Source organism: Athene cunicularia (genome assembly GCF_003259725.1).
Source record: "Athene cunicularia isolate RWA chromosome 4 unlocalized genomic scaffold, athCun1 chr4_part1, whole genome shotgun sequence".
Lineage (NCBI taxonomy): Eukaryota > Metazoa > Chordata > Aves > Strigiformes > Strigidae > Athene > Athene cunicularia.
The window spans coordinates 13,522,395-13,535,083 of NW_020799098.1; positions in this window are offsets into that span (position 1 = coordinate 13,522,395).

Consider the following 12,689-nt stretch of genomic DNA (forward strand, 5'->3'; position numbering starts at 1 on the left):
GTTGTCTAGACTAGAGGTAAGAGAAATAAAAAGATGCTTATATGCAATCTTTGCAGTCTTTAGGGGATAAAGCAAATAAGAAAATCAAAACTCTTTTGTTTATACTTGAGGGTAATTCAATTTCATCTCATTTGGAACATGACAGAAAGATGAAAACTAAAATGAAAACAGCTTTTGAATTAAAGACAATCTTTTCAAATCAATCAACATTAAAGAAGAAAGGAATTGGAACAATAAGTGAATGACATGCGCTATTGCTTGGAAACTTTTGAAATCTTAGCTTTGTAAACAAAAGAAAAATCTTCTATATTTGTGTATTGATGGGACTAATTTCACCACTTACATTCCCTGAAACCATAATACACAGGGTTTCTCCAGTCATATTTTGTTCATAAAGCCGTTTGAAATTTAGTTCCATCTTTCAATATTTCGCTAGTCTTTATACACCTAAATATTCTGTTCTCTTAACAGACAATACCTATCTGACATAGAATTTATAAGTAGCTCTGTTTACCTGTTGGTTGACGAACATTAAACTATGAAGCATTGCAGCAGTGTCCTCACAGTTCTGTGGAAGAGTATTCAGTGCTGACAGAGCCCTGTAATTAATTAGAATTAATTTATGCATGACATCTCAATCTCATAATCCAATTCTTAGTAAGAATTTTGGTGTATAAAAGCCCATTTTATATACTTCCATGTAATTTTGTGGAGTTTGGACACTTAATTAAGGAGCTTTAAAAATAAACTGCAAACTACTCAGTTCTCCACTATATTTCCCCTAAGAATGCATTAAATTAGGTGACAATAAGGTGAATTTATAGGTTTTGTACATGTTAGTTTTCTCACACTTTTACACTTGACTACATAGCAGAGTGAATTAAAATGGGACCAACTGGAAATGCATGAAATGAGTGGTTTCCACTTTATAATTTCTTTTACGCTACACATCCAAGTGCAGTTCAAGTATGTGTCCATGGTACACCCAGTTCCAAGAATAGTCATACGTGCATAAAAAACGTTCAGAAAGTTCATCTGAAAACAGTCATTAAATTCAAGTATTGAGCATTATGGATATTTGTGACATTAATCGTATGTTCAGATGCTTTAGTGCATAAGACTTCAAAGTCACTTTTTAATTAAAAAAAGATCCTCTCTCCACTTTTTCTGCTTATCAACTCTCATCTCCCACACTTTCCCCATGCTGCCTGCTTCAGCTGACATTTGCTCATAAACGTCTCTGCAGCCTTTGTGCTCTTCCCTGCACTACTCCTAAAACTAGGAATTTCTTGCCCGAAGTAAATATTGCTCCTCTTTCATGTGTCTCTTCTGTGGCTCTACCACAAAACAGACAAAAATTAGCTAACTTTAAATGGCTAATTGAGAGTCATTTGGAGCCTGAGGGACTAATGGAGAAAGATTACTTTCATACATTTAATCAAATCCTGATTAGAATATATATGAATATAAAAAGGTTTATAGTAACTACCTGTTTTATTCTTCACTCATTACCTTTTGTTATTTCAAAGATTTCTTTGTGGAAGGGACCATATTTAGTTTCTGTTATACAACATCCGATACAACAGGTCAGTTCCTGCTGGAATTTCTTAGCTTTACTATAGTGGAAGTCCAAATCGTAAAAATGGAGTTCTCTCTCATGTTATGGAGTCATTTTAGCCTAGCTCTTATTCTGATAGAAGTCTGAAAAGTAAAATTTGAACTTCAGTGAAATAAGTCACACAGTCCAATTTTTTTTTTAATTAAAAAAAAATCACCCTTGAAGTTTTATCATTACCTTCAGTAAGTACAGTCAAATACTTTATGAGTTATTTCACCTATGACACTTGAGTATCACGCTCAACCAGGTAAACTTGATATCTAATCTGCAATGCAATCTTAACACAATGTAAAAAAAAAAACCAAAAAAAAAAAACCAAAAAAACACAATCATGACTGAAGAGCTTTATTTGAATCTCTGCATTTCTCCCTTTTATTTATATTTAGAGTACACTGTGGAATATTTTCTGGAGTTCTAAACATAACTTCAAATTTTACATCTGTCATTGAGTAGTAGCTATGATATTTAATAACCATTCTCCAGTCAGGAAATATACATTATTCATTTCCAATGTACCTTCTGGCTGATGTACTGAATCTACCTTCTGTTGGAGAGTTTTCTACTACATTGAATTGGCCTTTATGTGGTAGTGCCTGAGTAGCCAGGCTTTTTAGTTTCAGCTTTTGCCATGCTCCATGTCTGTAACTCCATTTGACATCAACCTAAGTCTTGGGAATTTCCAACAGGAAATACAACCCCCAGTATGATCAGACACACTCTTGTTGTCTGCTGTTGGTGTTTTATTTTGAACACCAAGCATTCCTCCCTTCATATATCTGAGAGTATTTCAGTTCTGTGATTAAGGCTGGTATTAGATGACCTTTACTCTTCTTTCCCTTGCTTTCCTCTTAAGAGTTAAATGAAAGCCTTCCGTTCCTCTACAGAGTACTTAGAACTAAGGCACTATGGCGCTAGCAGCAGGTTGGTTTCATTACATTGATAGGATACATGTGCTGTTTTTTATCTCTAGCATTTTCTCAGTAATTCAGCACTTTAAAGTCTCAGCTGTCTACCGATCTGCAGACAATTGTTTGGTGTAATACTATCCGGAAAAAGCTGATAAAACACAGATGTGACTAGGTCTCTGAAATTTGTGGTTTGCTAAGTGGTTTTTTTTTCCCTTTTTTTTTTTTTTTTTTTTTTTTTTTTTGCCATTCTTGCCCATGGCAAGTTAGCTTCCCTACCAGGCATGAAGGCACAGACTTTTATTAAAATGTTGCAACAAGAAGGTAATTGCTAAAAATTAAGGAAGTTAGTTGAAATATAAAGCAGAAACATTATAACTCTTTTCACTATTTTTCATCATAACCCTTGGCAACCGTCTCTCCATATTTTGCCCAATGCACATCCATAACAGTATTCTTTTTCTAAGCATTCACACTAAAGTGTGGATTTCTGGCAATCATATACAGAAATATTTTAAGCAAAATGTTTTCTAGGCTCTTTTACGCTTTAAGAGTAAATAGCTTGATTTTTTTATGGGGCCTGAGATTTTACAGCCACAGTGAGGCTTGTCTAGATAAAAGATTTGATTGTGCTTGAACAAGATTGGAAGCAATCTAGTTAGATGGCAGGATGTTACCATCTCTTAGTGGTTAGTGTTTAGACAAGGACAAATTATATTCACCATAGCATCAGCTGAACACAATTTTTCCTGGCTTCCATTGACCTCTAACTTGTGACTGGCCTCCCGTCCTCTCACTCAGTTATCACAACTCCATTCAAACGCAACCACATTTTGTAATGTAGGCAATCCTTACTGACAGCATAAGAAAGTTTGCATCTGCTCAGTTCTTTTACAAACCAGCCCACATCATCTTAGACTTTTCTGCATGAGGGTGTTGCTTAGACAGTTCATGTACAGTAGATGTTTCTTAGTGTAGTAACTTCCATTCTGAATTATGTTTTTAACTCTGGTGGTTAGTTTATGTTTTGGGGGTTTGTTGTTTTTTTTTTTTTATTGATATAACTGGACTAGTACAACTTTGAATGTGAATGCAGTCTGTTAGCACAGTGGTACTTTGTTTACTCATGTAAGAGTTACCACTAACAGTTAAAGTAGTACAGCTCTTTCCCTCCTCCCAAAGAAACTCAGTCTTAGCGCTGTAGTAACCAGTTTTACTTAGATGAGACTGTCTTTTCAGCAGGCTCTAGGTTCCAAAGTAAAATAAGAATTTCTGAAGACTAGATGAGCACACACAAAAGCAAACCAGACTATGCTGTAATATTCCTATTGAGCTGCAGAGTGTGGAAGAGGGAAAGAAATTTGCAAAAGGATGCTGATTGACATCTGTGTGTCTCTATGATAACTACACGTAGCTTTAGTGATTTCCGTGCTAGACAGGTTTTCCATTCCGATTCAAATGAAAGGCCATCTTGTAATTAAAGGCTCAGTTTGCAGTTCCTGATTTCTGAAGGAAGAGGGCGTTTCTATTTATTCCAGAAACATTTAGTGGTTACATGCATGGCTGGCAGCAATTTCCCACAATGTGTAAATTAGTCAATCCCAAAGTCAGTAAACTTTTACTTTGAAGTGGACATTAATGAAGTGCACCATTAGAGCCTAATGATTGTTCACATTTGTATTTTAGGGGCCCCTCTTGCTTTTGATGTCTTAGTGCCTTGGTTTCTTGACTTTAGTTATCTAAATGCCAGGACTGCTAAACTCCTAAGAGAACTCAAAAAAAATTTAATGAAAAAAGTTAGTACTGGCCTGACTGATGTTGGCACTTCAAAGCTGGAACAGACTAAATTGCTGTAGACTGCTTAATTCAAAAGTGCTCCCTTGTGGATGACAGTGCATGGTGACAAAGTTCAATTGGCAACAGGAGACAGGCAAGATCAAAGACCCTCTATTGTAATAGTTTTGTTCCATGAAGAATTGCTTATTGTCAGTAGTTTTTCAAGCCTTTACTGGCTCCAGCTTCATATCAGGATTCCCTGGTTCAGAACCAGCTTAAATAAATAATTGTAATTGCATCGTTCTGATAATACACTGCAGTTCTAAATGCTGCATGTTGTGTCTCTCCAAGGTCCAAAAAAGAAAAGTGTGTGTTAGGAACCGGGACTTGGAGGAGAACCTTTTTTGGAATGTTCTTTGTTCAAAGGTATCCAAAATATGAAGTACCACAGAAAGTTAATGCCATGTTAGCAGCAATTGAGACTTGCTCCAGACAAAGCCACGCTGCCCTTCCTGTCAGGGCAATGATGCTGCATTTTCTAGTTTGCATCACCAGCTGGTCTGATTTAACATTCAGTTTAAAATTAAACTGAATATAATCCTGTAAACTGTCCTTTCTCTCTCTCTTATTAAGACAGTAGTCTGAGCGAATGCTTAAGAAATGCCGTACTTTGTACTAACAATGTTAAGACTATAGAAATTCGTCATTCACAGCATACCACATCTTTGTTTTCCTTTCCTGACACATAGAATTCCAAAAAATATGGGGTTTCTTTTCCCAATCAGAAGCAAAAATGAGGCCCTATCTGAAATTATCCAGTTACACTGGAAATGTTGCTCATTTCTGGTATTTTTGCTATTGTATTTTTTTTCCCAATTGTGTACACCATGTGTAAGAAACTGTTGAAAGACAAGAAATGCACCATCCCTCAGTAACAGTATTCAGGGATGTTGTCTCATAAAATGTACATGACATTGTCAGAATTGCTTGTCTTGAACTAATTATGAAAACATGCTTGGTGACAATTAAGGAAGCCACTGTGTGATCATTTTCATGCATCATATTGACAGAAGTTACTTTTTTAAAAATCCCAAATGACAACATTTTTCATGGGAAATTTCTTCATATTTAACACAAGATGAACAACTAGAAAGGAGGTTTAAGTAAGTACACTTAGAAAGGGGGCAACAAAAAGAAATGCATTGCAATTAAATCACATATTCAATGGACTCAGATCTGTTGATCTGATTCTATCGATAATTTTAATTTAAACAAACCAAATGACAGCACGCTGTTCTAATCCTTCCTTAAAACTCATTTATGAAGAGCATCAGAAATGTGGTTGGGTTATTTCTTTCTTCTTTTTTGTTTTTTTTGCAAGGTCTGAAAAAGCATTCTAAACAGGATTAGAAATGTACTATGCTTATGCAATTTAGCTCTAGCAACTTCACGGTTGTAAATTATGATGGAACACATCATTAGCTGCAGACTTGTATGTTCTCCCTTAATCATGCTGAAGTACACATAAGCCCCAGCTGAGCAATTATGAATAATTAAATCAATTAGAGACAGTCTAACACCAGGTCTTATGGCTAAACTGGTGTCAGCATCCATAATATTTTAACAGTAAATGCAAATTTGTGCATTTGGGTGGAGGGAAGGAGGTGGACAAAGGCTTCTACAAATGCCAAAGCATGTTGCTTAGTGATGGCTTTACAATAATATCATGAAGATTATAAGCTGCCTTCCCAAGGAAAACAATGGTAATGAAATTCCAATAAAATATTTTTGTACAAGATTTAAAGCTTAGAAATGAGTTAATTAAAAAAGGATAAAATGCAAGGCCTAAAAAATATGCTGAATAAATTAGAACTTTACATTCACCCAAAATACTTCCCTTCGTGAATTGTGCCCAGCCTCTTTTCTTTTGGTACAATAGTTTTATGTAACTTGGTGCTAAAACCAAATAAATAAACCAATATGACTCCCTTAGAACTCTGTCCGGAAAAAAATTACACATTTTTTTTCTACAGTTTGTAGAAAGGGAGAAAAATCTGAAGAAAACATGCAGATTTTGCACATCAACTAGACAGTAACAGTACTATTTGATAGCTTCTAGAGCAAGCCCGATGTGTTTGCTAACAGAAAGGCAGGTTTTAGACCTCTCTGCACTCTTCCTAAGATATAGAACATGTGAAAGATGTGGCCCCTTTATACTCTTGCCACAGTGTGCCAAACCATTGCTGTATAATGACCTGCTCTTCTATGCCAACCACCAGATGTAGTCCTTGTTCTGCCACCGCATCATGACCATGCCTGTAACAGGTATGAAGTGCTTCTCATACCACCTCATTCCTCCCCAGTGAGGAGGAGAGAACAATTTTGGCTCTTCCACCTTGTCTCTTCATGCAGGGAAACAATATATTTCCCCTTTCTCTAGACTGACTACAGACCAATGAACCCACTCAGAATTAGTATCTATTTAGAAGGCTGGTCTCTTAAGTATATGTTTAACTTTAATCATACATTTCTGTTCTGTTCACTGAGGTCCAAAGCAGCTCCTTACAGACATTTAAGCACTCTCCTGACCTAGAACACAGTTCTGTGCAACAATAACAAGGAGTTATGTTCAAAACTTAGTATCCCTACCCAACTAGAGAAGCCAATAATGCCTGAAAAGAATAATTAGTTACTTTTTTTTTTCTACAAGTCTATTTATTTTATTAGCAAAATGACTTACAAGTGGTTTTTGCTAGAACTGATCACCAAGAGATTGTACAAACAATGATTCTGCTTGTTGTTGTTGTCATTAGTTGATTACATTATAGGACAATTTAAAGAATCATTATAATCGCTATTGCACAAGAATCATAGAATGATTTGGGTTGGAGGGGACCTTTAAGATCATCTAGTCCCAACCCCCTGCCATGGGCAGGGACACCTTCCACTAGCCCAGGTTGCTCAAAGCCCCGTCCAACCTGGCCTTGGACACTGCCAGGGAGGGGGCAGCCACAGCTTCTCTGCCAACTATCCTGCTTTGAGAAAACTCAGAGTATTTTGAAGCATTTGCCAGTTGTTATTACAGGAAGCAGTTTAATAGGAAAGTGTCTAATGACTATAGACATTTTGGAAGACAATCAGAATTAAAAATATTTAATGTTATTGACTTGCTGAACATATAAATTGCATGGATACACTCCGTTTGTTTTAAAAGATAGTTATCTGCATCCCACATGAGGTCTTTATGTTACAAAAGCGATTATGATAATCGTTATCACAAAGCCTATGCAGCAAGTCAGTGAGGGAGCCAGAAACAGATTCTGTTTCCACAGTGTCAGCCCACTGCTCCCTCTGTCAGGAAGCTCTGCTTCCTTGCCCCTCTGCAACTTGATCAGCACTGAACAATTCCCATATTTCTTGGTGTCCTTTGTACAAAACAGAACTTCACACAAGTGTACTAAGAAGTACCTAACTCAGAAGTTTATAGTTCACACGGAAAGCTTTTCCTTCTTGCTTGTGGAGAGTAGGTCAGTTTCTCTGTAAAAAGCATAAAATCTTAGACACTCTGTCACTTTTGACTAGGATTTCATTGTATTTAAATATATATTATTTATATATGTAACAATATAAACATAGTTACATCCGAGTCTTCCCACAAGATCTGCTAAGAAAACATTTAATGCAAGAACCAAACTATAAACTTTATGACAAGAAAAAAATGTCAGAATCTCAGAGATGGCATTTATTTCTCTAGATGTGACATTTTGAGCTTGCCCATATGGTTCTACTGACCAACGTTTATAGTGAAATATCTCCCCATGTGAACTTTCTCTTCTGGAATAAGGGGATTTATTCTAGACTGATGATTCTTATTTGGAAAAGTAGTGATTGGTCCAGGCTTAAATCACTTTTCTGTTCAAATAGGCTACCCGTGAGCAGTCATTCTACCATAACTATTTCAGTGGTTTTCCTATGTAGACAGGCCCTGGTGGAGTTCAGGGGACTGGAGAGGTTCCAGAGCATAAGCTAAGACTGGGAATGTCTGAAAATAAGGCTGCAGCTACAATGACATGGGGCCTTTCAAAAAAAGAACCCTTGCCAAATTTCTTTTTCTGCCTCTTCACCCTGTGGGAACTAATTAGCCTCAGCAGTCTAAACTCATACAGTCTTTTGAGAACCTGCATAAGCTGCTGCAGGGGCTTAATGCCCCCTTTCACAGGAATGGGAGCATTCTATACTTAAAACTTTTGCAGAAGTGCAGATGAGAGGAAAGTGTGATTCAGGAGGGCATAAAGCCCTGCCAAAGAATAGGACTACTTAAGTATTTGAATTATTATGCTGCTTCAGTCTGACCACAAGGTGATGCAGAGGTGCCAGAGATGGATTTCTGACAGCTAACCTGAGTGCTGGAAAAAACAGTGAGCAGAATGTACTGATACCTGTACTGTTTCTACATAAGCCAGCTCAGATATAGAAAAATAAACTTACCTAATTTGACAGGCACTTTGCTAAGGAGAATAATCCTTGAGTAGGTGAACTGGCACATCCACCAGCGATACCCTGCACTACATAGTCCTTTTATTTTCTCAGGCTACTCGTACTTCCAGAATCTATTCACTTCTCCCTTTACGCAGTGTAGACATATTTTGCATTAATCAACTGGAAAAAAAATTAGATGATGATTACAAGCATTTGAATTTGTGGATCTTACATACGTAATCCTAGTCATTCAAATAATTGGACATGAAATTCCTCCGTGGAACTGGTTTGATGAGGCAGGATTACTTTCTGAAGGACTGGCAGATTGACTTTCTGTAAAAGAAAGCAGAGATACAACTTCTGTGGTTAGTGGTCACTGCAGAATCAGATCCAGTGTTTGCAATTTACCATTTCCATTATACATATACAATAAAAGACTACACTAGCTAGAATAAACAGTTCAAATACCAGCTTATTTTTATGCTGATCTTGATAAAGGGTGAAAATAATGTAATGTAATATAATATTATATATTTTAAAAGTCTAGTAAGCATTACATTTTGTCTGAAATGCAGTACTTGTTCCACTATAAGATTAATTTGTGAGATCCATCAAAACTGCTTTATTTTATGCTATATATGGTTCTGTATCCAAAAATTCTTTGAGAAAAATTCTAGCCCAAATAAAATGTGTGGCATAACTATCACTAACTGAAGGAGCCAGGGTATTGCAGTATTATTTTTCCGAGCAGAATTATGAATTTGTTAACATATCTCTAAAAACACACTTATAAATTATCACATGATTAAAACATTAGAATATAAGTACATCTTTACTAAAAATTTATATTATAGGAAGATAAATCTGGAAATATATATATATAATTATATATAAAAATAAATAAACTGTCCATCTATAGTAAAAAGGAGTCTGTCTAGTTTTGGTTTTTTACATTGCCTTCCAGGAAAAGATAATATTGGAAGAGAATTCCTATATTAGGCTGTCATTATTATTCCTTTAGTTGTTCTTGCTGGTAATTAAATAGTCAAGCTTTCCTGATAGCAATTTTTTTTTTTTCCTGAGCAAAAAGAAGGGGAATAAAGTAAAAACAAATTTAATCATGTTTGGATTTTTTGTTTGTTCATTTTCAATTTGTTTTCCCTCAAAATATTTTCTTCCAAGTGCATTGTCTTGTTTCATGTTTTGGCAATCTGAGTGACTTCGTTTGGCGTGACCTTGTTCATGCAAGTTTTAAAAGTTTTAGCCTGTGTATTGTGGGACTAAGTTTCCTCAAATCCAAAATCAAGCACTAAATATACTGAAATCTCTGGAGTTTCATTTATGAGCTGTGTCTTGCCTTTAATAAGAGGAGATGTGTGAGTGCATCTGTAACTAAAGTCCCAAGGAAGTTTTATGACTTGAGGAATCATTCTCTATTCCTCCTTTTCTCCTCTGTTGCTTGTAGGAGAAAATAAACTGTATCTCCTTATTATTCTGTGTACTATATTTTCTTTCTCTCCTTCAAGTGCACTGAAGCGGTGGCAAGCCAACAGTCTTTTCTGTTTTCTCCTTGGCTGCACATTCCTTGGACAAGAAATACGGGATATTGTCCAGTGATCTAGGATCTGCCTCATGGTGACACACAGATCAAATATGCAGCAAGTTCAGGTTTATATTTCTAGCAACAGCTTTGATAGAAGAAACTATTTTTCTAAAAAACATAGTAAGGTAAAATCAACTGATGATCTCAAATCTCATCTTCAATGTAAGGCAAACAGATCCGAGCACCTTTTGATGGCTGCTGGATTCATTAGTTTCTCTGGAGTCAGGTACTAGTAAGACCTTTTAGGATCAATCTTCTCTTACTTTGCCTTGCATAATGCTGATTAATTTGCTTGCCATTGGGAGTTCCTGTAGACATTCAGTGGCAAGGAGAGCTTTAAAAAAACGGAAAACACGTTTACTACTTTCTCATTAGTCTTATTTTACATGTCTATAGCACTTCACAACCATTTTGGAATATTCTTTGGAGTCAGCTATCAAGTGGAGCTACACAGCCATTCCATCCAAGATAAAACACTGCATCAGAGGATATATCAGGATATCTTAAATTTGTTTTCATTCTCTTTTGGGGGATTTACTCTAAAACAATCTTCTTACTGAAAACCAGAAATCATTCTCACTGCACATCACTAAGTGTATCCAGTGTGAAGAGCTGTGTGGAGGAAATAGGCATGAGAATGAGATGAAGGGATTACTGAGTTTGTTAAGGTGCTTTTTACAGGCAAAGATAGAGTCTGGGTCAGAAGCACTAGTGCATACAGACCAGTGTTCAAAAAAAATTTAGACTGTGGTCTTTAGCAGCAGATCCAGGTCCCGTCTACATTAAAGCATGCTCCCAGAAGATGGTGGGTTACATGATACACCTCTGCATAATGTAGCACTGGTGGTACCTGCAGCAGAAACACCTTTTCTTGTTTCTGCAGTGTTCACTGTTCAGGGGAAGTAGTCATCTACTTCAGGAAGATAAGTGAATTTAAACAAAACAAACAAACAAAAAACAACCCCAAAAAAACACAGAAAAGCAGTTTTCAGGTGAGAGAGTAGGAACTTCAAATAAAGAGATAAGAAAAAAAAAAAAAAAAAAAAAGGACTCCTGGCTATCACTGTAAACTAGTTTGCTTAACACCTTAATTATATGCAAAGTAATGACAAGAATCAGATGGTATCTTTATTTGCAAGTGACATTCAAATTTTTTATAGACATTATTAATGTAGCATGATTAGCTGGCCTGGAGGGAAAAATTGAGGATAAATTGTATGGTTATCAACTGCAGGTTTATTGGTCTGAGACTTCCACCACAGGGAGTGGCTGCTGTATGGAATTGATAAACGTAGAGATTTATAAGGTCAAGTTTTATGAGTCTACAGATTCCTTGTGGTGTATTACCACATCCTTATTACAAGCCCCTGCTGCTGTCCAGCTAAGCCACCAGAGGTAATATATTACACTTGCTTGTCTGTTCTTCAGGTTTTTTGCCAAAGGAAAAGAGGAACAGGTCAAAATAAAACACAGCTTTCTGGGACTGGATTTGCAGCTTTCTTTGGGTTTTGGAAGGTGTAAGGGCAGACTGTCAGGAACTGGGCGGGGGGATCAGTCTTGAAAAGGTGTGGAAAAGTGATTGTTCGTGACAATTGGGAGAAACATAAAGTGAAAATCTTAAGGGGATAATTATTTTGTTTTAAGAAAGTTAAAGAACAGTTACATTAAATAGTGACAACTTTAGCACAGTGGCCTGAATACAGTAAGATAACTGAACATAAGGTTCTCACTCAACAGATGATACCTTGCTAAATGGTCCTTTCTAATCAGTAGTTAATTTGGGAAAAAACAAAAATTCAACAAATTACTTGATTATGCTACGGTGTTGTTACATTTAATAAAGGTGTATACGGTTTCAACATGTCATTTGTAGGACCATTTTATTTGTTTGGTGTCTGTGCTGTAACACCGCGCACAAAAAAGTGTCTCTGCTTTTATTTTATCTTTTTCATAATTGTTTCTTCTCTAAGATGTCATATGTAAGTACTTCAACAACTGTTTAACTCAAGCTGATACTTACATGCTTTAGACAAGCAAAACACTGATACCAATATAATCATTCTGCCTATTTCTCAGTTAATGCAAAGCTGCTTCTGTTATGAAACCACAGACTTACAGGTTATGCAAGATTCATGTAACTTGTGTTATTTCAGTGGCATTGCATATTGTTAAAAAAAACCAAAACACATACTGTTAAGTGCCCAAATAAAGGGACAGCGAGACTGAATGATAGTGTAAACCCTTCTTCATTCACACAATATACAATCAGGCCACTTGATTCCTTCATCGGAGACACAGGAGTGGAATG